This window comes from Coptis chinensis, chromosome 9 (genome assembly GCF_015680905.1).
Source record: "Coptis chinensis isolate HL-2020 chromosome 9, ASM1568090v1, whole genome shotgun sequence".
NCBI classification, from domain to species: domain Eukaryota; kingdom Viridiplantae; phylum Streptophyta; class Magnoliopsida; order Ranunculales; family Ranunculaceae; genus Coptis; species Coptis chinensis.
The window spans coordinates 69,890,800-69,913,661 of NC_141464.1; the positions used below are offsets into that span (position 1 = coordinate 69,890,800).

A 22,862-nucleotide genomic window follows, 5' to 3' on the forward strand; every position below is an offset into this window, starting at 1 on the left:
TCTTAACGTCTGTAATAGAGCATCTTTCAATCTAGCCACCCCAGAGATCTGTCCCCTCTCGAGAATGTGTCGATGCTTGTAGAAAGTCTTTGATGGACATTTTACTATTGGTAAAAGTGTTGTCATCATCAAAAGTTGCCTCAATCTTTTGTGGAGACTATATGTGCATTAGAGGAGAAGCACCGATGCGACAACCACCTGTAAGACCAATTATTCCTTTTGTTGAGCCCCCTTTAGTGGTAGAGAGAGATGCCCTATTGTCATGTATTAGGTCATTTTCAAAAGGTATTTCTTATGGCCGCAATGGTCTTCGAGCTCAACATTTGTTGGATGCCATGAGTGGTGTTGCAGCAGCTATATTATCTGATTTGCTAGATGCATTTACCCCTGTGGTGAATCTTTGGTTACAAGGACGATGTCCACAGCCGTTACCGAAATTCATTGCGAGTGCTCCGCTTACTCCACTTCTCAAGTCGGATAATAGTATTCATCTTATAGCTGTGGGGATGGTTTGGCGTCGTCTGGTCTCCAAGATTGCAATAAAAGGAGTTTCCAAAGATGTGATAGGATACTTACAGGATTTTCAGTATGGGATTGGTGTTTCTGGTGGAGCAAAAGTGATTTTGCATGCTGTCAACCGCATAGTGTATGCTAACAGCGACAGTACCTCTCTTTCGATGCTGCTTGTAGATTTTCAGAATGCTTTTAACATGGTTGATCGGACTACCATGTTGAGAGAGGTTCGTATCCGTTGCCCAGCTATTACCTCTTGGGTCGAGTACTTGTATTGTCAACCTGCGAGATTATATTTGGGGGATGGCTTGATAAATATAAAATGAATAGTCTACCTACGAAATGAACGATGAATCCACAACGTAAGTAAACTAAACTTGTAGTTTTACGTGTTTGATTATCAAAGAATTCTACTCTCAATCCTATGAGATATAGTGGAGTAGATAAGTTCGTTCCACTCCTAGTGCTCTAGCATGGATGTTTTCTAATCTAACTAGTCGTTTTTAAGTCTATGAGAGTTTTACGAAGGGAATTACACTACGATGCAACTACCCACAAGATGCAACTAGTCGGTTATCGAATACTAAGGGAATGCTACGTTGATTCTATGATAAGGAGTTAGAGGGGATTGATTCCACCTTAACTCAACTTAATCCACTAACGCATTTAATCGTAAGTAATCGAAATTGAAGCAGAACAATTTGGTTATTCCTAATCCCTAATTATACATGACATTTCTACCAATCATAACTAGCATGTGAACAATTAAACCCATTCTCATGGTGAACTAATCATTTCTAGAGTGGAATAGAAAATCACGGCGACTCTACGATAATCGGACTCAAGCTTTCATCAAGGCTTCACAACCCCTCTAATGGAGGTTTAGCCTTGAATCATTCATAATCATTTCCATTTATATTAAAACTAAACATAATATAAAGCATTGAAATTTATTTAATTAACAATAATGAAATCTAATTTAATGACTAAATTGAACTAAGGACATGAATTGAAATTAGATCTAGAATTGGAATTGACAAAAATCGAAATTGATAAAGAATACTACTTTATTGATCTAATCAAATGAAGAACAAGATTCAAGGTTTAATCTAATGAAATGAATTAGATTTGAAACTATACTTAATCAAAAACAATTAAATAAAACTAGATCTAGAAGCTATTTTAATGGCTACTTTCTATTCTAAGCTATCTCCTATTTTCTAACTACTGGCTACCATTAATGAAGAGCTAAGCTTTTGTTTTTATACATTCAGATCCAAAAAACGTGCATGGGCTTGGAGCCATGTTTTGGGCCAGAGAATCAGGCCCAAAACCCAATTCTTTCAGTCCAAAAAGGCCTCTTCAGCTGTAGCTGGCTTCCACAGGATTTTCGTCCACTTCTGCTCCTCTGATTGGGTCAAGGCTTGGACCATTGCAAAGCTCTTTCCGCGCCGGTCGTTTTGACATAAGGTAGGCCTCATTTGAGGTCACGAGTCCAAAGATATGGCATTAGGAAGTTTAGCTTTGACTTTTGCTCCTTTATCTCGCTAAAGTGGCACATTTTTACACATAATGGACTTTGAAGCCTTGAAATGCATAAAAAACACTTAATCAGTATTAACTCTTACTTATTATTCACATAATTGGTCTAACAAGTATGATTATTAAGGAGTTAAAACTACAGTTTTGGGCTCTTATCAAACCACCCCCAAACAAACATTTTGCTTGTCCTCAAAGCAAAGATGAAATTAGAATAAGTGACCAAAAATGGAGTTCTACCTAATCTCGTTTTCTTTGAGTGCGATTGCATTGACCATATGCAACAAGGCTTTAAACCACTAGGAATTCCCTAGTGGACAAGTTATAGCCCTCGTGAGAGTTTTCCGATGAAGGTACTCACAAACTTCATCTATCTTCTGGCGACTAAGAAAATAAAACTATTGTTTCCTTATTCATGCTCAACTATCTATACATCTCTCTAGCAATTACATAAGAATAACCATTCAAAACCCTAAGTTAATATATGCGTAATAATCAATCATCTACAATAAAAATATATATACAATGAGTAGTACTATCAAATGTTTAGCGAGGTTTGTTTTCGAGAACTTCGGAATAAGCGTCCTTAAGTAGGTTCTCACAATAATAGTCAAGAAACAACACTCTGATTTTTCCACTCAAGTTTAAGCTACTCCGATTATACGTGGGTACACTTTACCTTACAATCTCAATGACAACAAGGAAGCGGGGTCGATCAAACACATCGCCACTTACTATCACACTAACCTATTCCTAATTGAGCTAGAGGTCTTTATTAGGTGTTACGGGGATTAGGAGGTGGTTTAGAAGGAAGGAAATGGATATTCAAAGGACAAGTCTGAGATAATAGAGTCTTCAGATTATGTAACTTAGAAAACCTTGTTATTTTCTTTTTTTCTATATACTTTGTTTCCATCCTTAGCCATATTTTTCTTTTTCTTTTCTTTGGCTTTTGACTCCTTTTATTCTATTTTTTTTTTTTTTTTGGAGTTTTTATTTTATTTCTATTTTTTTTTTTCTTTGGATGGAAACTTCTTTTCTTTATTTTTACGGAAGCAACTAACAATTTTTTTGTTTACACGAGGTTTTTTCTCTTCTTCTTTCTTCACTCATTCTATTCTCGGACTTATTCTAAATTGGGTAGGTTGATTTATTCTTTTTTTTTTTATTTTGTTTTGTTTTTGTAAGGGGTAAAGGAATTGTGGTTTATGGAAGGGCTAATGAAAGGCTCGAGTGGCGACTAGCGGAAAATAATTCATAGGTTTGAATTTTACGGCTATATCGATCCAAAGAGGCCTAAATTCTCACTTAGGATATGGTTTAGTGATCAAGCAAGTGGGCGTGTGATTTCTCTATCCGGATTTTACTTCTCCCTTGTGTCATTTCTCAAATGTTTCGGCTCATATAAGGCTTTAGGCTATATTCTCCACAGGATTTGTAGAATAAGTACTCTAGCCTAGATTTGAAACTTCATCGCTAACAATCATAGATACTCATGTAATATATTTATAGATAGATGCAAAGATTATTACCTACATTATTAACCTAAGTTTCTAACCATTATTCGATGCAAATGACTATGTGAGACTTCTAGATTGTTAAAAGCATGGAGAAAGATACAATACCAATATTCCTAAGTGTATAGCATGACTTATTTATTTATATTTTTTAAATTTTGAAATTTTAACTAGAAAACAAATGCATATTATGTCTATCTATATCGTAACGGATGTCTTAATTACACGTGTTTCTATGCCCCCAAACAAAAGCATGCTTTGTCCTCAAAGCATTTAAATAAAAAAGGGTAGGAAAAATACCATTGAAAAGCTGGCGTGAATTTCGGGAACATCGCAAAACAAAGTTAGAGCGTACTAATATAGGAAATAAAACTCCCGACCACAACTCTATAAGAGTTCTACCCATTATGGGGTTAACATAATTAAATTGCTTAGGACATAAGCGGACACTAACGAAATAAAACTTACCTCCACTCCGTTGTTATTCGGTCATCTTCGTCATCCTCTACTTCTATAAAGAAGTGAGGTTCCTTCAGCGATCTGCCATGCTATGATAATTTGCCGGGCTTCACGCCATTTATCATCTATGATTGCTAACCTATTAAGTGCCACTTGGTCCGATGGGGTGTAGGCTAACTTTGGTGAGGTTGTATCCGCCACCCATGCCAAGTCATTGCGAACGGAAAGATCGAATAATACTATTGGTGGGTCGCGACCGTGTCTACCTTAATCAATCCGTGAAGCGTGTACAAAAACGGGGAAAGAAACATAGCATAATACGTGAAATTAGAACGGGCATAAGAAGGTACTTATGCTTCATGGTATGGGCTCGTGCTAAACTAGACATCAAAGTCCTAGGAAGGTCATAGAACCGGCGTCCATTGGCTAAAGCAAGGAAAACGCCGCAAGTGGCGTCATTCACGTAAGAAAACGCCATTCCCTAAAATGTTTAGCATAATCCAAAACATAACAGTTCCTATGTTCATGGACCCGGGCTACCAAAGGCAGCGTTATAGTCCCCTTGGTCCTCAATCTGAGGAAAATGCCCGCCCCATAAGCCTCCAGGTGCAAAGACTTCATAAGTATAGACATGCATATTATCGACCCAATAGCACCATGGGTCTTGTATCTCGGCCGGGCATAGCAAGTCCAAGAACAAATGCTAGCAAGAACACGGTAATTTCCATTGGTTCATCGTCAATGGTGATGGAGAACACTTGTTCTCCATCCGGTCTCTCAAAGAAAATGCAGTTATTATAAAAATAAGATGCAAGTCTTTGGAGAATAAAGTTCAGCCCGGTCTTACCATAAGAGGTTCCAACCGGCGTATGTGATCACCTCCACGAAACCAAGCACCGTAAGTAGTGCTTTGGAACAAATCTTGAAAGACTGTTCGGTATTATTATGGGAGATGTCATCTCAAAACTACGTTCTGGAATAGTTGCAAAACATTATTGGGGCACAACTTCGAAAACTGGAATTTTTCTGGTCCAGAGAAGTCGGTGTGGCGCTTTCAAATAGAGGCGCTGGCTCTTTTGTATTTTGAATTCGTAACTTAGCTGGTCGCGCTTGACTTGAAGCGGGCGGCGCTTCTCGAGCAAAATTTTTGTAGTGTAGAAGCGCTGCCAACTATGGCCTTGGCCCGAGGTTTGCGATTTTGTGAAAATGGAGGCTAAGCGTGGGAATCTTGGGTGTGAAGGGTGCGTGATGGTGTTTAGGTGTAGTGTGAGTTGTGAGGATAGATTGTATCAAGTTTATATAGGTTTAAAGTTGCTAGAATGGATCGGAAAGTTGCCAAAACTAATTCGGCGGTTTCAGGAAATCCTAAAATTTCCAAACTCGAAAGCGGAAACAACTCATATCACGGATTCTCGATTCAAACCCGATTATCTCTTATTTGGATTTTATGATTGAATGTACCTATTTAATCTAGATTTCATCCTACAATGATTCTCAATCATAGATAGGCCTAAACTTCATATTTTCACCTTACTCATGATGAAATTCTAACACTAGGGTTTTTATAAAAATACAACTTGACATAATCAAACCACCCCAAACAAGTTGGGAAGGTGGGGTCAATATGAAACAAGCACACAAACTGAAAATACCCCCTTATATTAAAATTTCCATTCGGAGGTCCTTTCACTTACAAAATTCAAATTACAAAAATAAAAGTTACATTACAATAAAAACAACAAAAGTACATAAAACAACAACTTATAAAACAAAAATAACTACGACTATCACTCCTCATCCTCTCTAAACACCTCGCCAGTGGAGGCTTATGGGGCAGGCATTTTCCGTATTGAGGACCAAGGGGACTATAACGTTGCCCTTGGTAGCCTGTCCATGAACATAGGAACTGTTATGTTTTGGATTATGCTAAACATTTTAGGGGAATGGCGTTTTTCTTACGTGAATGGCGCCACTTGCGGCGTTTTCCTTGCTTTAGCCAATGGGCCCGGTTCTATGACCTTCCCGGGACTTTGATGTCTAGTTTTATACGAGCCCATACCATGAGGCATAAGTACCTTCTTATGCCTGTTCTAATTTCGCGTATTATGCTATGTTTCTTTCCCTGTTTTTGTACCGTTTCACGGATTGGATTAAGGTAGACACGGTGCGACCCGCTGATAGTATTATTCGATCTTTCCGTGCAATGACTTGGCATGGGTGGCGGATACAACCTCACCGAGGTTAAGCCCTACACCCCATCGGACCAAGTGGCACTTAATAGGTTAGCAATCATAGATGATAAATGGCGTGAAGCCCGGCAAATTATCATAGCATGGCGGGGCCGCGAAGGAACCTCACTTCTTTATAGAAGTAGAGGATGGCGAAGATGACGAATAACAACGGGAGTGGAGGTAAGTTTTATTTTGTTAGTAATGCGCTTATGTCCTAAGCAATTTAATTATGTTAACCCCATAATGGGTAGAACTCTTATAGAGTTGTGTCGGTTTTATTTCCTATATTAGTATGTTCTAACTTTGTTTTGCGGATGTTCACGAAATTCCGCAGCGTTTCAATGGTATTTTTCCTACCCTCTTTATTTAAATGCTTTGAGGACAAAGCATGCTTTTTGTTTGGGGGCATAGAAACACGTGTAATTAAGACATCTCTGTTACGATATAGATAGACATAATATGCATTTGTTTTCTAGTTAAAATTTCAAAATTAAAAAAATATAAATAAATAAGTCATGCTATACACTTAGGAATATTGGTATTGTATCTTTCTCCATGCTTTTAACAATCTAGAAGTCTCACATAGGCATTTGCATCGGAATAATGGTTAGAAACTTAGGTTAATCGTAGGTAATAATCTTTGCATCTATCTATAAATATATTACATGAGTATCTATCTCATGATTGTTAGCGATAGAAAGTTTAAAATCTAGGCTAGAGTACTTATTCTACAAATCTGTGAGAATATAGCCTAAAGCCTTATATGAAGCGAAACATTTGAGAAATGACACAAAGGGAGAAGTAAAATCGGATAGAAATCACACGTCCACTTGCTTGATCACTAAACCATATCCTAAGTGAGAATTTAGGCGCTCTTTGGATCGATATAGCCGAGAAATTCAAACCTATGAATTATTTTCCGCTAGTCGCCACTCTGAGCCTTTCATTAGCCCTTCCATAAACCACAATTCCTTTACCTGTTACAAAAACAAAAACAAAATAAAAAAAGAATAAATCAACCTACCCAATTTAGAATAAGTTCCGGAATAGAAATGAGTGAAAGAAGAAGAGAGAAAAAACAATTGTAAACAAAAATTGTTAGTTGCTTGAGAAAATAAAGAAAAAGTTTTATCTAAAGAAAAGAAAAATAGAAATAAAATAAAAACTCCAAAAAAAAAAAGAATAAAAAGGGAGTCCAAAAGCCAAAGAAAAGAAAAAAAAATATGGCTAAGGATGGAAACAAAAGTATAGAAGCAAAAGAAAATAACAAGGTTTTTCTAAGTTACATATCTGAGAGACTCTATTATCTCGGACTTGTCCTTTTGAATATCCATTTCCTTCTTCTTAAACCACCTCCTAATCCCCGTAACACCTAATAAAGAGACCTCAGCTCGATTAGGAATAGGTTAGTGTGATAGTAAGTGGCGAGATGTGTTTGATCGAAACCCGGCTTCCTTGTTGTCATTGAATTGTAAGGTAAAAGTGTACCCTTGTACTGCTTTGGAGTATGTGAAACTTGAGTGGAAAAATCAGTGTTGTTTCTTGACTATTATTGTGAGAACCCTACTTAAGGGCGCTATTAGAAGTTCTCGTGAAACAAACCGCTAAACATTTGATAGTACTACTCATTGTATATATGTTTATTGTAGATGATTGATTATTACACATATATTAACTTAGGGTTTTGAATGGTTATTCTTATGTAATTGCTAGAGAGATGTATAGATAGTTGAGCATGAATAAGGAAACAATAGTTTTATTTTCTTAGTAGTTGTAGTATAGATGAAGTTTGTGAGTACCTTCTTTCATCGAAAACTCTCACGGGGCTATAACTTCGTCCCCACTAGGGAATTCCTAGTGGTTTAATACTTGTTGCGTATATGGTCAATGCAATCGCACTTTCAGTGAAACGAGATTAGGTAGAACTCCATTTTTGGTCACTTATTTCTAATTTCTCATCTTCTTTGCTTGAGGACAAGCAAAATCTTTGTTTGGGGGTGGTTTGATGTTTTCAAAAACTGTAGTTTTAACCCCTTAATAATCATCTTGTTAGACAATTATGTGAATAATAAGTAAAAGTTATCTTTGATTAAGTGTTTTATGCATTTTATGGGCTTCAAAGTCCATTATAATGCGAGAAATGTGCCACTTTAAGCGAGATAAAGGAGCAAAGTCGAGGAACAAAGAACTTCGAATGCCATATCTTTGGACTCGGACCTCAGAATGAGGCCTACCTTATGTCAAAACGACCGACCGGCGGAATAATTTTGCAATGGTCAAGCCTTGACCCAATCAGAGGAGCAGAAGTGGACGAAAAAAGTCTGTGGAAGCCAGCTGCAACTGAAGAGGCCTTTTGAATTTGAAAGGGTGGGTTTTGGGCCCGATTCTCTCGGCCCAAAATGGCTCAAGCCCATGCACGTTTTGGATCTGAATGTATAAAACAAAAGCTTAGCTCTTCATTAATGGTAGCCAGTGGTTAGAAAATAGGAGATAGCTTAGAATAGAAAGTAGCCATTAAAATAGCTTCTAGATCTAGTTTTATTTAATTGTTTTTGATTAAGTATAGTTTCAAATCTAATTCATTTCATTAGATTAAACCTTGAATCTTGTTCTTCATTTGATTAGATCAATAAAAAGTAGTATTCTTTATCAATTTCGATTTTTGTCAATTCGATTCTAGATCTAATTTCAATTCATGTCCTTAGTTCAATTTAGTCATTAAATTAGATTTCATTATTGTTAATTAAATAAATTTCAATGCTTTATATTATGTTTAGTTTTAATATAAATGGAAATGATTCTTGGATGATTCAAGGCTAAACCTCCATTAGAGGGGTTGTGAAGCCTTGATGAAAGCTTGAGTCCGATTATCGTTAGAGTAAATGTATTTTCTATTCCACTCTAGAAATGATTAGTTCACCATGAGAATGGGTTTAATTGTTCACATGCTAGTTATGATTGGTAGAAATGCCATGTATAATTAGGGATTAGGAATAACCAATTGTTTAATGGCAAGCGATTCAACTCGGATTCTGACGATTAAATGGGTTAGTGGATTAAGTTGAGTTAAGGTGGAATCAATCCCCTCTAACTCCTTATCATAGAATCAACGTAGCATTCCCTTAGTATTACGATAACCGACTAGTTGCATCTTGTGGGTAGTTGCATCGTAGTGTAATTTCCTCAGTAAAAAACTCTCATAGACTTAAAAGCGACTAGTTAGATTAGAAAACATCCATGCTAGAGCACTAGGAGTGGAAGCGAACTTATCTACTCCACTATATATCTCATAGGATTGAGAGTAGAATTCTTTGATAATCAAACACGTAAAACTACAAGTTTAGTTTACTTACGTTGTGGATTCATCGTTCATTTCGTAGGTAGACTATTCATTTTATATTTATCAAATCATTTGATAACTGTAAAAATGAATAGTCTACCCCTAAATGAAATGAACTATGGCTTCACGTAAAAGTAAACTAAACTAACTTTTGGTGTCTATTATCAAATCTTCTACTCTCAAATGCGAATTGCACTAAATGGATGCGAAGTTCGTTCCACTCCTAGTTCCCTAGCATGGATTGTTTTCTAAGTCTAACTAATTAAACTCTTAAGTCAATGAGAGCTTTTCTGAAAATATTATCTACGATCTTAATTAAGATGATTACTAGAAATTAACTACAAATGCTATGGAAATACTATTGTTTGACTTTAGATAAGGAATTAGGGGAATTGAATCCACCTCGAATCTAACTTAATGACCTAGCATAGATTGTGGTATTTCGATTCTTACATTTTCACGGCAAGAATTTGAGTCTAATCCCCTAGTTTTCATGGCATTTCTACCAAGTACTAACTAGCATGTGAGGTCAGCCACCCATTCTCATGGCGAAACACCGACGAAACCTTCTAGAGTGGAATAGATTCTGGCGTTTCTATACTAAACAGGCTAAGTTTTCATCAAGGCTTCATCAACCCCTCTAATGGAGGTTTAGCCTTGAGTCATCAATCTAACATTTACCATTGAATCTAAACTAAACATAATGTGAGAAATTGAGAATTACTTAATTTAGCAATAATGAATCTAATTTAATGGTATTGGAATGAAACAAGAACAAGAATTGAAATTAGATCTAGAATGGAAATGACAAATTCGAAATTGACAAACTAACTATTTTATTTATCTAATCAATCAAGAACAATGATTGGAGATTTAATCTAAAACAAGAATTTAAATGGAACTAAAACTTAATTTAATTAATAAAACTAGATCTATAATTCTATATTTTAATTTAGGTCTAACTAGCTACCATTAACAAAGAGCTAAGCTTTTGTTTTTATAGATCCAGATCCAAAATTCGTGCATGGGCTTGGAGCCATGGGTTTGGGAGAATGGGGCCCAAAACCCAATTCTTCAAATCCAAAAGGCCTCTTCAGCTGCGGTTGGCTTCCACAGACTTTTCGTCCACTTCTTCTCCTCTGATTGGGTCAAGGCTTGGACCATTGGAAAGCTCTTTCGAGCGGTCGTTTTGACATAAGGTAGGCGTCAATCCGATGTATGAGTCCAAAGATATGGCATTCGGAAGTTCTCACCGACTTTTGCTCCTTTATCTCGCTAATGTGGCACATTTGCACATAATGGACTTTGAAGCCCACGAAATGCATAAAACACGTAATCGATATTAACTCTTACTTATTATTCACATATTGGTCTAACCGTATGATTATTAAGGGGTTAAAACTACAGTTTTTCTTATCAAACCACCCCACCAAAGCGACATTTTGCTTGTCCCAAGCAAATATGAGAAATTAGAATAAGTGACCAAAAAAAATGGAGTTCTAACTACTCCGTTTTTTGAGTCGCGATTGCATTGACCATATGCAACAAGGCCTTAAACCACTAGGAATTCCCTAGTGGACGAGTTATAACCCTTCGTGAGAGTTTTCGATGAAGGTACTCACAAACTTCATCTATACTACAACGACTAAGAAATAAAACTATTGTTTTCCCCCTTCATGCTCAACTATCTATACATCTCTATATAGCAATTACATAAGAATAACAGTAAAAACCTAAGTTAATATATGCATAATAATCAATCATCTACAATAAACATATAACAATGAGTAATACTATGAAATGTTTAGCGGGTTTGTTCGAGAACTTCGGAATAAGCGTCCTTAAGTAGGTCCTCACATAAATGTCAAGACAAAACCTCTACGATTTTTCCACTCAAGTTTTAAGCTACTCCATTAATGCGGTGGGCACACTTTACCTTACAATCTCAATGACATCAAAGGAAGCGGGGAATCGATCAAACACATCGCCACTTACTATCACACACACTAACCTATTCCTAATTGAGCTAGAGGTCTTTATTAGGTGTTCTTGAGGGATTAGGAGATGGTTTAAGAAGGAAGGAAATGGATATTCTAGAGGACAAGTCTGAGATAATAGAGTCTTCATATTATGTAACTAGAAAACCTTGTTATTTTCTTTTTTTGCTTCTATACTTTGTTTCCATCCTTAGCCATATTTTTCTTTTTCTTTTCTTTGGCTTTTTTGACTCCTTTTTATTCTATTTTTTTTGGAGTTTTATTTTATTTCTATTTTTTCTTTTCTTTGGATGGAAACTTCTTTTCTTTATTTTTCGGAAGCAACTAACAATTTTTTTTTGTTTACCACGGTTTTTCTCTTCTTCTTTCTTCACTCATTCTATTCCGGACTTATTCTAAATTGGGTAGGTTGATTTATTCTTTTTTTTTTTTTTGTTTTGTTTTTTGTAACAGGGGTAAAGGAATTGTGGTTTATGGAAGGGCTAATGAAAAAGGGCTCGAGTGGTGACTAGCGGGAAAATAATTCATAGGTTTGAATTTCTGGCTATATCGATCCAAAGAGCGGCCTAAATTTCGCTTAGGATATGGTTTAGTGATCAAGCAAGTGGACGTGTGATTTCTCTATCGATTTAACTTCTCCCTTGTGTCATTTCTCACATGTTTAATTTCTTATAAGGCTTTAGGCTATATTCTCACGCGGGATTTGTAGAATAAGTACTCTAGCCTAGATTTGAAACTTCTCGCTAACAATCATAGATACTCATGTAATAAATTTATAGATAGATGCAAAGATTATTACCTACATATTAACCTAAGTTTCTAACAATTATTACGATGCAAGCACTTCATTGAGACTTCTAGATTGTTAAGAGCATGGAGAAAGAAAACAATACCAATATTCCTAAGTGTATAGCATATATATTTTTTATTTATATTTTTGAATTTTCGAAATTTTAACTAGAAAAAACAAGTGCACATTATACATATCTCTATCCTAACAGGATGTCTTAATTACACGTGTTTCTATGCCCCCAAACAAAAAGCATGCTTTGTCCTCAAAGCGTTTAAATAAAGAGGGTAGGAAAAATACCATTGAAACGCGGAAATTGAAACATCGCAAAACAATGTTAGAGCGCACTAATATAGGAAATAAAAACCGGCGCTTAACACTATAAGAGTTCCACCCATTATGGGGTTAACAGGACTTAAATTGCTTGGGACATAAGGCATTAATTAACTTAACTAAAACTTACCCGCACTTTTGGCATTTACTCGTCATCCTCCTCTTCTATATGAGGTTCTTTTTCGCGATCCGCCATGCCATAACAACTTGCCACTTTACGCCGTGTATCATCAACTATTGCTAACCTCTCTAGTGTTATTTGGTGCGATGGGGTGTAAGGAGCAACCAAATGTGGTTGCACCTGCCATCGCCAAGTCATGGCTTCGAATGATCTTACCACCGCGATTGGTAGGTCTCATGATTTCGACCCTTTTCCAATCTGTGTCTTTAATCGTAATACGAGAATAATCGGGTAGGTAAGCGCCAGCGTAAAGTGACAAACCAAGACAGGCATAAGAAGGTACTTATGCCTCAAAGGTATGGGCTCCAAGCCGAGTAGCAACTAAAACTTCGGGGAATGTCATACCTACGGCGTCCCTCGACTAAAGCAAAGGAAAACGTCACCCGGTATTATTGGCGCGTATAAACCGCCGTTCCCTAGAATGTTCATCATGATGAACAACATGGTTGTGCCTACATTCAGTGATAGGCTACTTTCGAGGCGATGTTATATTGGTCTTGGTCCATGATCTTGAAATACCCCTCCCCATAATACTCATGGAAATAGGCATATTCATATAGGTATGAGTTATCGTCATATATCCCCGTGTGCATATTGTAGGGTAATGGCAACCCGAAACCAAAGCTATCAAGTGTTTATTGAATTCCATAGTCGTACCATCAATAGTAAGGGAAAATTTTTGTTCTCCTTATTGGGTACAAAAAAAGTAATATTATTATAGAAGAATTCAGTTAGCTTAGGTGAAAAAGAATCGTCATCACTCACCGGAAGATGCCAGCCATCCTAATTACCACGATCGGCTCGTGAACGATGCTCCATAGGTATAGGTTCCCATCAAGTCTTCAAAAGGCGTTTCGGGAATCACTATAGGTGGTGTGTCATCTCAACACTACTTGTAGAATAGCTGCGAAAACACGGAAGAACCTTAAAATCGAAAATTTCACGTGATTCTTGGAGAGGCGCTATCGCCAGATAAATGCTGAAGTCAGCTCTTTGGTTTTGAAATTCTGATGTTTTAAGCTGGGTCGCTTACTTGGCCGGGCGATTGATTTTTTTGATTTCGGTGTTTTGGTCGCTCTACTTGAAGCCTTTGTAGCCTCCTTCTAGTGAATTTTCGATTCTGATTAAAGTAGAAGTCGCTCTGCTTGAAGCGTGAAGGCTTCGTGGAATGCGAAAAGTGAGTTTCTAAGAAAAAAACAAGAAAAAACTAGAAAAAAAGTGGAGTGAAAAGTGAAAGATGATTGTGGGGGTGTAGTGTGGGTTGTGAGTGTAGTATGATGGAAGTTTAAATAGGTTACGGGTTTCCAAAAAATCGGCAAGTTACCAATTTGTTTTAAGGCAATTTCCGGAAATAGAAAACGCCAAACCGAAACAGGAAACTAACCATAGTTTTGATTTCTAACAACCCCGGTATCTAAACTCTCCTACATATCCCGCTACCACTATTTTCAACTTTTACTCCAAGACAACCTTACGAAAGATGATCAAAATAAATTATATTAAAATACTATGAAATCCAAGCAATCTAAAACAAACAACTTACTACTCAAATCTACCTACTAAAATAAAATTCCACTAACTAAACAATAAAGCGATAAGATAAATGTGACACGATGATGGTGAACACCTAGTGTGAAGAAGATGGTCCCCGAGATGGAGACTGGTTACGTGGTGAAGAATGGCTTGAGCCATCTGGCTCTCGCGGCGACGCGCTCATGCCTCTCGGACTTCGGTGAGACGGACTCATCCACGAAAGTGGCATCACGTCGTGAGCATCTCTATCTGAACAAGTTACCGTGGCTTCCATCGATCTTGAGTACTGCATCTTTGGGCTTGGTGATTCTTGTGGATAACCTCCAAGTTAAACAATATATCTTGCTGACCCCTTTCGAGCATTTCAACTCTCGTCTGAAAGTTCGTTTGCTTATTTCGAATTACAATTTGTCTATGTCTAATGTCTTCCACAGATCGATAACCCGCGATCGCAAAACCGGTTTCGCGGCATTATCATTAAGCTCTAAATTAGAAGTATGACTATCAAAATTATCCTCAACCAACCATGTCATATCTTCCCCTACATTATCCGACTCAACTTCCTTCTCTGCAGACAACGGCCAAGTCTTTTGAATGCATTCCTTATAAATACTTGGATTAGAAGGCAATTTGATCTTAATAGGAGCAGATCTAGCGACGGCTCTAAAATGAGAGCATAATCTTAGTGATCAATACTGGGGAAGAGCGCCGGGCTCTTTCCCACTCCTCTAATCACATTCAAAATTAAATCAAGGATGCAGAAATTATACTCCTTCGTTTGCAAATTCGAGCGTCACGGACATTAATGAAGTCGATGTCATTGACTTTTGTCTTTCCCAAGGGCGTTCTTACCAATCCACCGGGCGACCCGGTTGATTGGTTTCGTGGTCATCTGGCGCTTAACGAATGAGATATCGTATTGTATTCACCCTCTATGACCGTATCTTTCATCAAAACAGGAACTGCAGTATCTTTTGGGATTCTGTTTGGTCGTATCTAGGTTGGTTACGGGGGTGATTCCTAATAGCTCGATGACAAGCCAACAACTTCGCAGAGCGTTCCTTTATCCTAATGAAAATCCTATTTCCCTCCACTTCTCGTTTCTTATAAAACTGTTCTACCAAATCAAAGTGATAGAAATCCTCATCGAATACCACAGTCTTTTCAATTTCTCTTAAACATCTCCGCTTCATAAAATGGTGAAACTTCGGAAACGCGTTTTCCGTGAGAATTCTACGTCGTTAGCCATTGAAGTTTGAACTGATTTGGGGGTGGTTTGATAAGAGCCCAAAATCAGTAGTTTTAACCCCTTAATAATCATCACGGTTAGACCAATTATGTGAATAATAAGTAAGAGTTAATATCGATCACGTGTTTTATGCATTTCAGCTTCAAAGTCCATTATAATGAGAAATGTGCCACATTAGCGAGATAAGGAGCAAAGTCAACAGAACTTCGAATGCCATATCTTTGGACTCGGACATTGGATTGAGGCCTACCTTATGTCAAAACGACCGGCTCGGAAAGAGCTTTCCAATGGTCCAAGCGTTGACCCAATCAGAGGAGCAGAAGTGGACGAAAAGTCTGTGGAAGCCAACTGCAGCTGAAGAGGCCTTTTTGGATTTGAAAGAATTGGGTTTTGGGCACGATTCTGAAAGCCCAACCCATGGCTCAAGCCCATGCACGAATTTTGGATCTGGATCTATAAAAGAAAAGCTTAGCTCTTTGTTAATGGTAGCTAGTTAGACCTAAATTAAAATATAGAATTATAGATCTAGTTTTATTAATTAAATTAAGTTTTAGTTCCATTTAAATTCTTGTTTTAGATTAAATCTCTGAATCATTGTTCTTGATTGATTAGATAAATAAAATAGTTAGTTTGTCAATTTGAATTTGTCATTTCCATTCTAGATCTAATTTCAATTCTTGTTCTTGTTTCATTCCAGCCATTAAATTAGATTCATTATTGCTAAAATTAAGTAATTCTCAATTTCTCACATTATGTTTAGTTTAGATTCAATGGTCAATGTTAGATTGATGACTCAAGGCTAAACCTCCATTAGAGGGGTTGATGAAGCCTTGATGAAAACTTAGCTGTTTAGTATAGAAAGCGTTGTAGAATCTATTCCACTCTAGAAGGTGGAGTGTTTAAGCCATGAGAATGGGTGAAGTGACCGTTCATGCTAGTTAGTACTTGGTAGAAATGCCATGAAAACTAGGGATTAGACTCGAAATTCTTGCCGTGAAAGCGTAAGAATCGAGATACCACAATCTATGCTGGGTCATTAAGTTAGATTCGAGGTGGATTCAATTCCCTCTAATTCCTTATCTAGAGTCAAACAATAGTATTTCCATAGCATTTGTAGTTAATTTCTAGTAATCATCTTAATTAAGTATCATTAGTATAATATTTAAGTAAAAAGCTCTCATTGACTTAAGAGTTGACTAGTTAGACTTAGAAAACAATCCATGCTAGGGAACTAGGAGTGGAGCGAACCGTACTCCATTTAGTGCAATTAGCATTGAGAGTAGAAGATTTGATAATAACCACGAAAGTTAGTTTAGTTTACTTTACGTTGTGAAGCCATAGTTCATTTAGGTAGGAGACTATTCATTTCTGAGTTATCAAATGGTACGCTGCCATCTTAGTTGCACTTTAGCATTGTTTTCTTTGTAGAAGTAGTTATTTTAAGTCCCATTAAACCCACCCACCCTTGTTTGATTCATCGTGGTTCTTGGTTTAGTTTTGGAAAAATTCCGAGAAAATACGAAGCGCGTGCCAGCCAAAGAAGCGACGACGTAGCGATCTTAATGGAATTCGATTATAACTGAAGGCCAAAGAAAAGCGCGACCAGCTATCTTCTTGGAAGTCGACTTTGCCGAGGTCGCATGCAATCTTTGGCGCCAGCCCCTTCTCACGAAAAATCCGGGTTTTCCCCGGTTTGATTGAACTTGAGTTGTCAAGCTTTTCGGTGTTCTAATCTCTTATATACGATTGAACAGCATTACCAAGAGGCATTATTCATAAAAGCGAAGGACAAGGGCTTATCGGTATTCCTTTCTTCCATACCTCGCATTTTCCGGTTAGAGGTTTTCTACTAGTATATCGAATTGTTTGGAGTGTTGCATGTTTAGTTAAAGCTTAACTTAGTCTTGCATGAGATTAAGGTCAGTCGAACAAAACAACAAACCTAATTACCGCGAGAAACAAACAAGTCTATCTAGTACACCACCAGCGACACCTCAGCTAATATCACACACACCATACGACATAATGGGTGAAGAAAGAGACTCCCTCTCCAGGCTTCTACAAAGCTTTGGCGATAGCCCTAAGTCTTTGCATCGTTCTATAGACCCAACGGGGATTTTGAATCCCCAAATATATTTAATCATTTACCCGTTTTCATGGGTTAGACCATGAAAAACCCTATCGGCTACGTCGTGGGATTGAACAAGTCCTTACAACATTCCACCACCCTACGGTTGTACCGGAACAGATTAAACTAAGGGTATTTCCTTTCACATTAGCCCGATAAAGCGGCGTCTTGGTTAACGCCCAAAGCTAATTACGTGGACTTCGTGGGCTAAACTTGTTGTTGTTTATGGAACATTTTACCCTTTAAAGAAACGGATGAGATGCTTTCCAAGATTCATTTCTTCCGGCCGGAACCCTCATGAATCATTTTCGGGGCATGGAATCGTTCACCGATCTCCTTATAGAGTGTCCACACCATAACCTAGCAAAAAGACACGCTAGTTAAATTGCCTTTTTCAAAGGACTTCAACATCACCATAAAGAAGTCCTTGACATAATGAATGGGGTAGTTTCTAAGTAAAGGGCCCTCGAGGCTTACAAATTTTTAGAAGACCAAACTAAGCGGAATAATAATGGGGAGTGATGATATCCCCATCTCAAATTAGTTCTTCTCAACAAATCGAGGCGCCCGGTATGTTTGAGAATAAAACCGATCGAACTTAAAATTTACTTTCGAATCTCTAACTAAAAGTAGAGGCTATTTTGACAAAAGCCTATCCCGTCATGAATGTAAACTCCAACCCATGTAATTTCTGTTTTGAGTTAGAGCACCGACAATTATTGTCCTCTAGCTTATGAACAACAACCGCTGAGGAGCAAGATAATGTTTACTCTATTAATAACTATCTATTCCTAGCGCCCTTGGAGATGACATCTGACCGGTTGGAGAAATAATCGACAAGTAACACCTCCGGAGTCTGATAATCAAAAGCGTTAGGCAAACAAACAATTATAACCAAGCTCTCCACTTAGGCAAGGACAAGGACAAAGTCAAAGGGAATTATAATAATTATAACAACCAAAGCGCCCTGACCTAGGCAAGGTCAAGCACAAGGTCGAGAATAATTATAATAATTATAATACCAATAGAGGTATCGTTAGGTTAATAATACTAACTATCACGCGACCCACCAATAAATAATCAGCGAGAGGTATCCATGATGACAAACAATAAGGTAAAGCGAATCCATTACGAAAATGTTATGGGTGAGAGCACAGGGCGATATTATACTTGAGATAGCTTGGCGTCCATTGATATATGCTCGTAAGTAAAATGAAAATATTGATATTGGGTAACATTTAGGTAGTTCATTTCCTTCAATTGCTTCAATTCCTACATAGAGAGTTGTTACTTGTTAGTGTAAACCAAACTTTATCTTTACTTGACGAAGAATAATAAGTTGAGAAATCGGTTTATATATAGTGATTGTCTTAGAAAACACATATTTATATTTAACTTTAAAATCTAAAACACAACACACATAAATATTACGCTAAGAACATGAATTTGTAGACATTTGCATCCTATAACACTTGCATATCTTTTCCCTTTGGGGTGTCCATCGGTGAATCGTCTTGTGCGGCATCTTGATATTTCCTTTGAAGATAATCTTTCCAACTCATGGATGACTTCAAAAGGCTAGGAAGAAAAAGAAATAAAATCAACAAATTGAAAGCAATTATCATAGGAAGTAGAATAGATACAAAATAATGAGAAACGATGTTTGATGCATAATACTTGTGTAATTTATAAGATTACGCAAGATTTGAACTTACGGTTAAGTTCCTTCAAACCATTGCCGTTGGATCCAATACCATCGATCAAGTCCCAGCTTCTCTTTATGGTCTCATAACTTGATTAACAGCTTGTTTCCTACATGGTATTACATACAAGGAATTGGTTGAGGTTCAAAATTTAATTGACCTTGGTATCACCCGGAGTAGTATAAAAGCAGGAAGGGAGAGAAGATGCCCAAACACCCAAAGCAATGTGGGGGTATTTCAAAAGCGGAACCAAGAAGCAAGCACTAAAATTTCAAAAAAGAAGTGGTAAGTTAAAAAACCATATAAGCTCATAAGATAATCATTCAAGTCAAATCGTCATATGATAAAATCAACCATTTAACAAAATTCTTCAAGTAGTCAAATATGTCATGACAACACATTCATCCCAACCTTGAAGAGTAATCCATTCAGTATCTTAATAAAAGAGAACCAGCCCAATCTGCATCATGCCTAAGATAGTAATGTAACTTGTCATATTAGAGGCAACTTCGGGAAAAATACCATATAAAAATGGAGCCTAAGACTAGTATGAATCTAAACATCATCAATCAACATAACAAGGTTAATACATTATTAATTGGGAAAAATAACTTCTAACAACAAAAAAAAAAAATCGTTTCTATGAAAGGCAACGATACCAAACACGTGAAGACCACTAGAGTAAAAAGCAAATGGACATCACCATGGCCATGAGGTTTAGTCTATCAAAAGCAGATAACAAGAAAACAAAATAGTAAGATTAAAGAAGATTCTTGAATATATCCCAAAGCAATTGTAGAGGTGCAATTGAGAGCTCTCTCCCTTGGATCCTAGCCGTTCCCATGGCTTATCTTTGGACTCACTTTAGATTAATGCCTTTGTCAAGACCCTCGAAAAGTCAAATTCACCAAAGGCTAAGAGACACAAAACCGGTAAACAAAAATGCTTTCTTATGCAAATCCATAGATGACTTACTCCTCGAAAGGATGAAATCAAGTTCGGAATCAAGCTCTTGGGAACTTGTGCGGCCGGATAGGATTTGGTATGGAGGAAATTTCGCGCCAAAATTACATTCGCCATGCAATGAATGAAAAACCCTTCAACCCGGACATGTTGGCGGACTTGATCCAACTCGAGAAAAGCTTCTATCTTTGAATGATGCCCGGTTGCTAAAATTCTAAGCGAGATATCAAGGCCGAATTGTAAGGGACAAAGGTCCAGTTATCATGGATATTTCGGGATACTCGAGAGAAGGGTTTTTAGAGAAAACTTGTTGTCAGAGGCACTCTTTTAGGAAGATATTTTATCTATTTGAGCTGCGGAAAATTCGCTCAAGGAGAGCTCCTTAATCATCAAAGAGATATTTGGAGTTCTGAGGCGAGGATCACGATTACTCTTGGACACACACGCTCTGGAAGGCGGGGATGTTGATTCAATTCAGAAGATGGTTGGCATTTCAGATTCAGAACAATCTGAAGATGAGTCTTTTGTTGCTTCTCAAGAATGATGTGTCCCATGGTTAAAGTTATGGCGTGAGTCGATCGGAGTGGGATTGTATCCCCATCGAGCAATTTTGATGAAGTTGTCGGAAATTACTGATCTTTAGTACTTTGGAGATTTTTAAGAGAGAGGGACTCGGTCAGTTATATATTCACCCTTTTCATATGAAGGAACTTGTGAACTTTTCTCAATTACATTTTGTAATGTTAATTGGTGTTAAAAAAAACAAATTCTCTTACAAAAATTAAAATCAAAGAACCACTAAATTAGCAACTAACATCAAAATAAGTAAAAAAAGGGTTAACTAGTATTACCCCCCACTAGATGAGCCAATTAGGATCCCACTAGATGGGAAATTAGGGTCTCCCCTAAAATACACACAAAAATTTTTGGTCAACCCACTTTGACTTTTTTGTGTGTGTGTTTAGGGGAGACCTAATTAACTCATCTAGTAGAGGAAATAACTATAGGTTCACCCCAAAAAAAAAAAAAAACAGATATAAAAGAGTGCAATGCAACCTAGTCCTCGTGACTCTAGCGTGAAAGAGAGTGTGTGAGGGGAAAAATTGATGCTTTTAAGTCCATCTTCAACACGGGTGAGAGAGGAGAGAGAGGGGGAGGAAAGTTACGTTAGATGAGAGAAGTGAATAAAATAGAAGTACTATTTATAGAGGAGAGAGAAAGGAAGCCAAATCTTGTTGTTGCTTTAATATCGAAGTTTTCTTTAGAATAACTTTCGAGTCGCTCTTCTTCGATTTTTGATAGTTGTTTCATGGTTCCTCTTTATTTTCATGAGGGTTTCATGAGATCTTAACGGACATCAAAATTCAAGTATGATCCAACGGTGGATAAAACAAATGGACACAGTGGGTGGCCAAAATGGAACTAAAACTCAACTACCCAAACAATACCCCACGGCCACTTAAAACTTGGCCCACTTTATGGGCGTTGGACCACAACAACGGTGATGACTGTGGCTAAAACAAGGTTGTACACGTGGCAAAAGCTCAATTTTCTTGTAGTGTGTTGCATATGAATATTTTTATATATTATGATGTATATGATTTCTTATGAGAAATGTTTATGTGGTTTGTGTGAGTTGATACTCACGAGGGATGAATGTACTCCACGGGTTATGATTTTTTCCTCGTTCTCATAAGTAGATGAGTGATAGCAAAGTAAAATATTAATTTTACGTGATGGCGAAGTTATTGCATATGAATATTTATGTATTATGATGTATATGATTTCTTATGAGAAATATATACGTGGTTTGTGTGAGTTGATACTCCCTGGTAGGGATATTTTCCTCGTTCTCATAAGTAGACGAGTGATTTTTAAGAAAAATATTGGCTTTAAGTATGAGCGAGTTGTTGGATATGATTGGTGATATCTTATGATATGATGCATATAATTTCTTACGAAGGAATGTGAATATGGTTATTGTGATATGAATGTTAGTTAATATTGGTGATATATTATGATATGATGGATATGATGGTGTGATATAAATATTAGTTAATATTGGTGATATATTATGATATAATGGATATGGTGGTGTGACATGAATGTTAATATCGGCCGATATATTATGCTAGATTATATATACCCATGATGGTTTGCAAAGGATAGTGAAATAGATGTATACTATAAATAATTACGTTTGGGAAATCTAACTTTGTTTTGCAGGGAGAGTAGGACTTATTAATTTTTTATGCTTGAGACGCGTTATCCTACCCTAAGACGACGTCTTTGGCTTAAAAAGGTAAAAGTGTATCAAACTCATATTTAAATAAGTTATCATATGTGTATGTAATAAGTGGAATGTAAGTAGTAATTATACTGTGAG

At 37.0% G+C, this 22,862-nt stretch overlaps 1 pseudogene; it reads left to right on the forward strand.

The window, feature by feature from the left end:
• The first annotated feature begins 506 nt into the window (after positions 1-506).
• Positions 507-21,020, forward strand: LOC147477695 (uncharacterized; annotated as a pseudogene).
• The last annotated feature ends 1,842 nt before the right edge of the window (positions 21,021-22,862 follow it).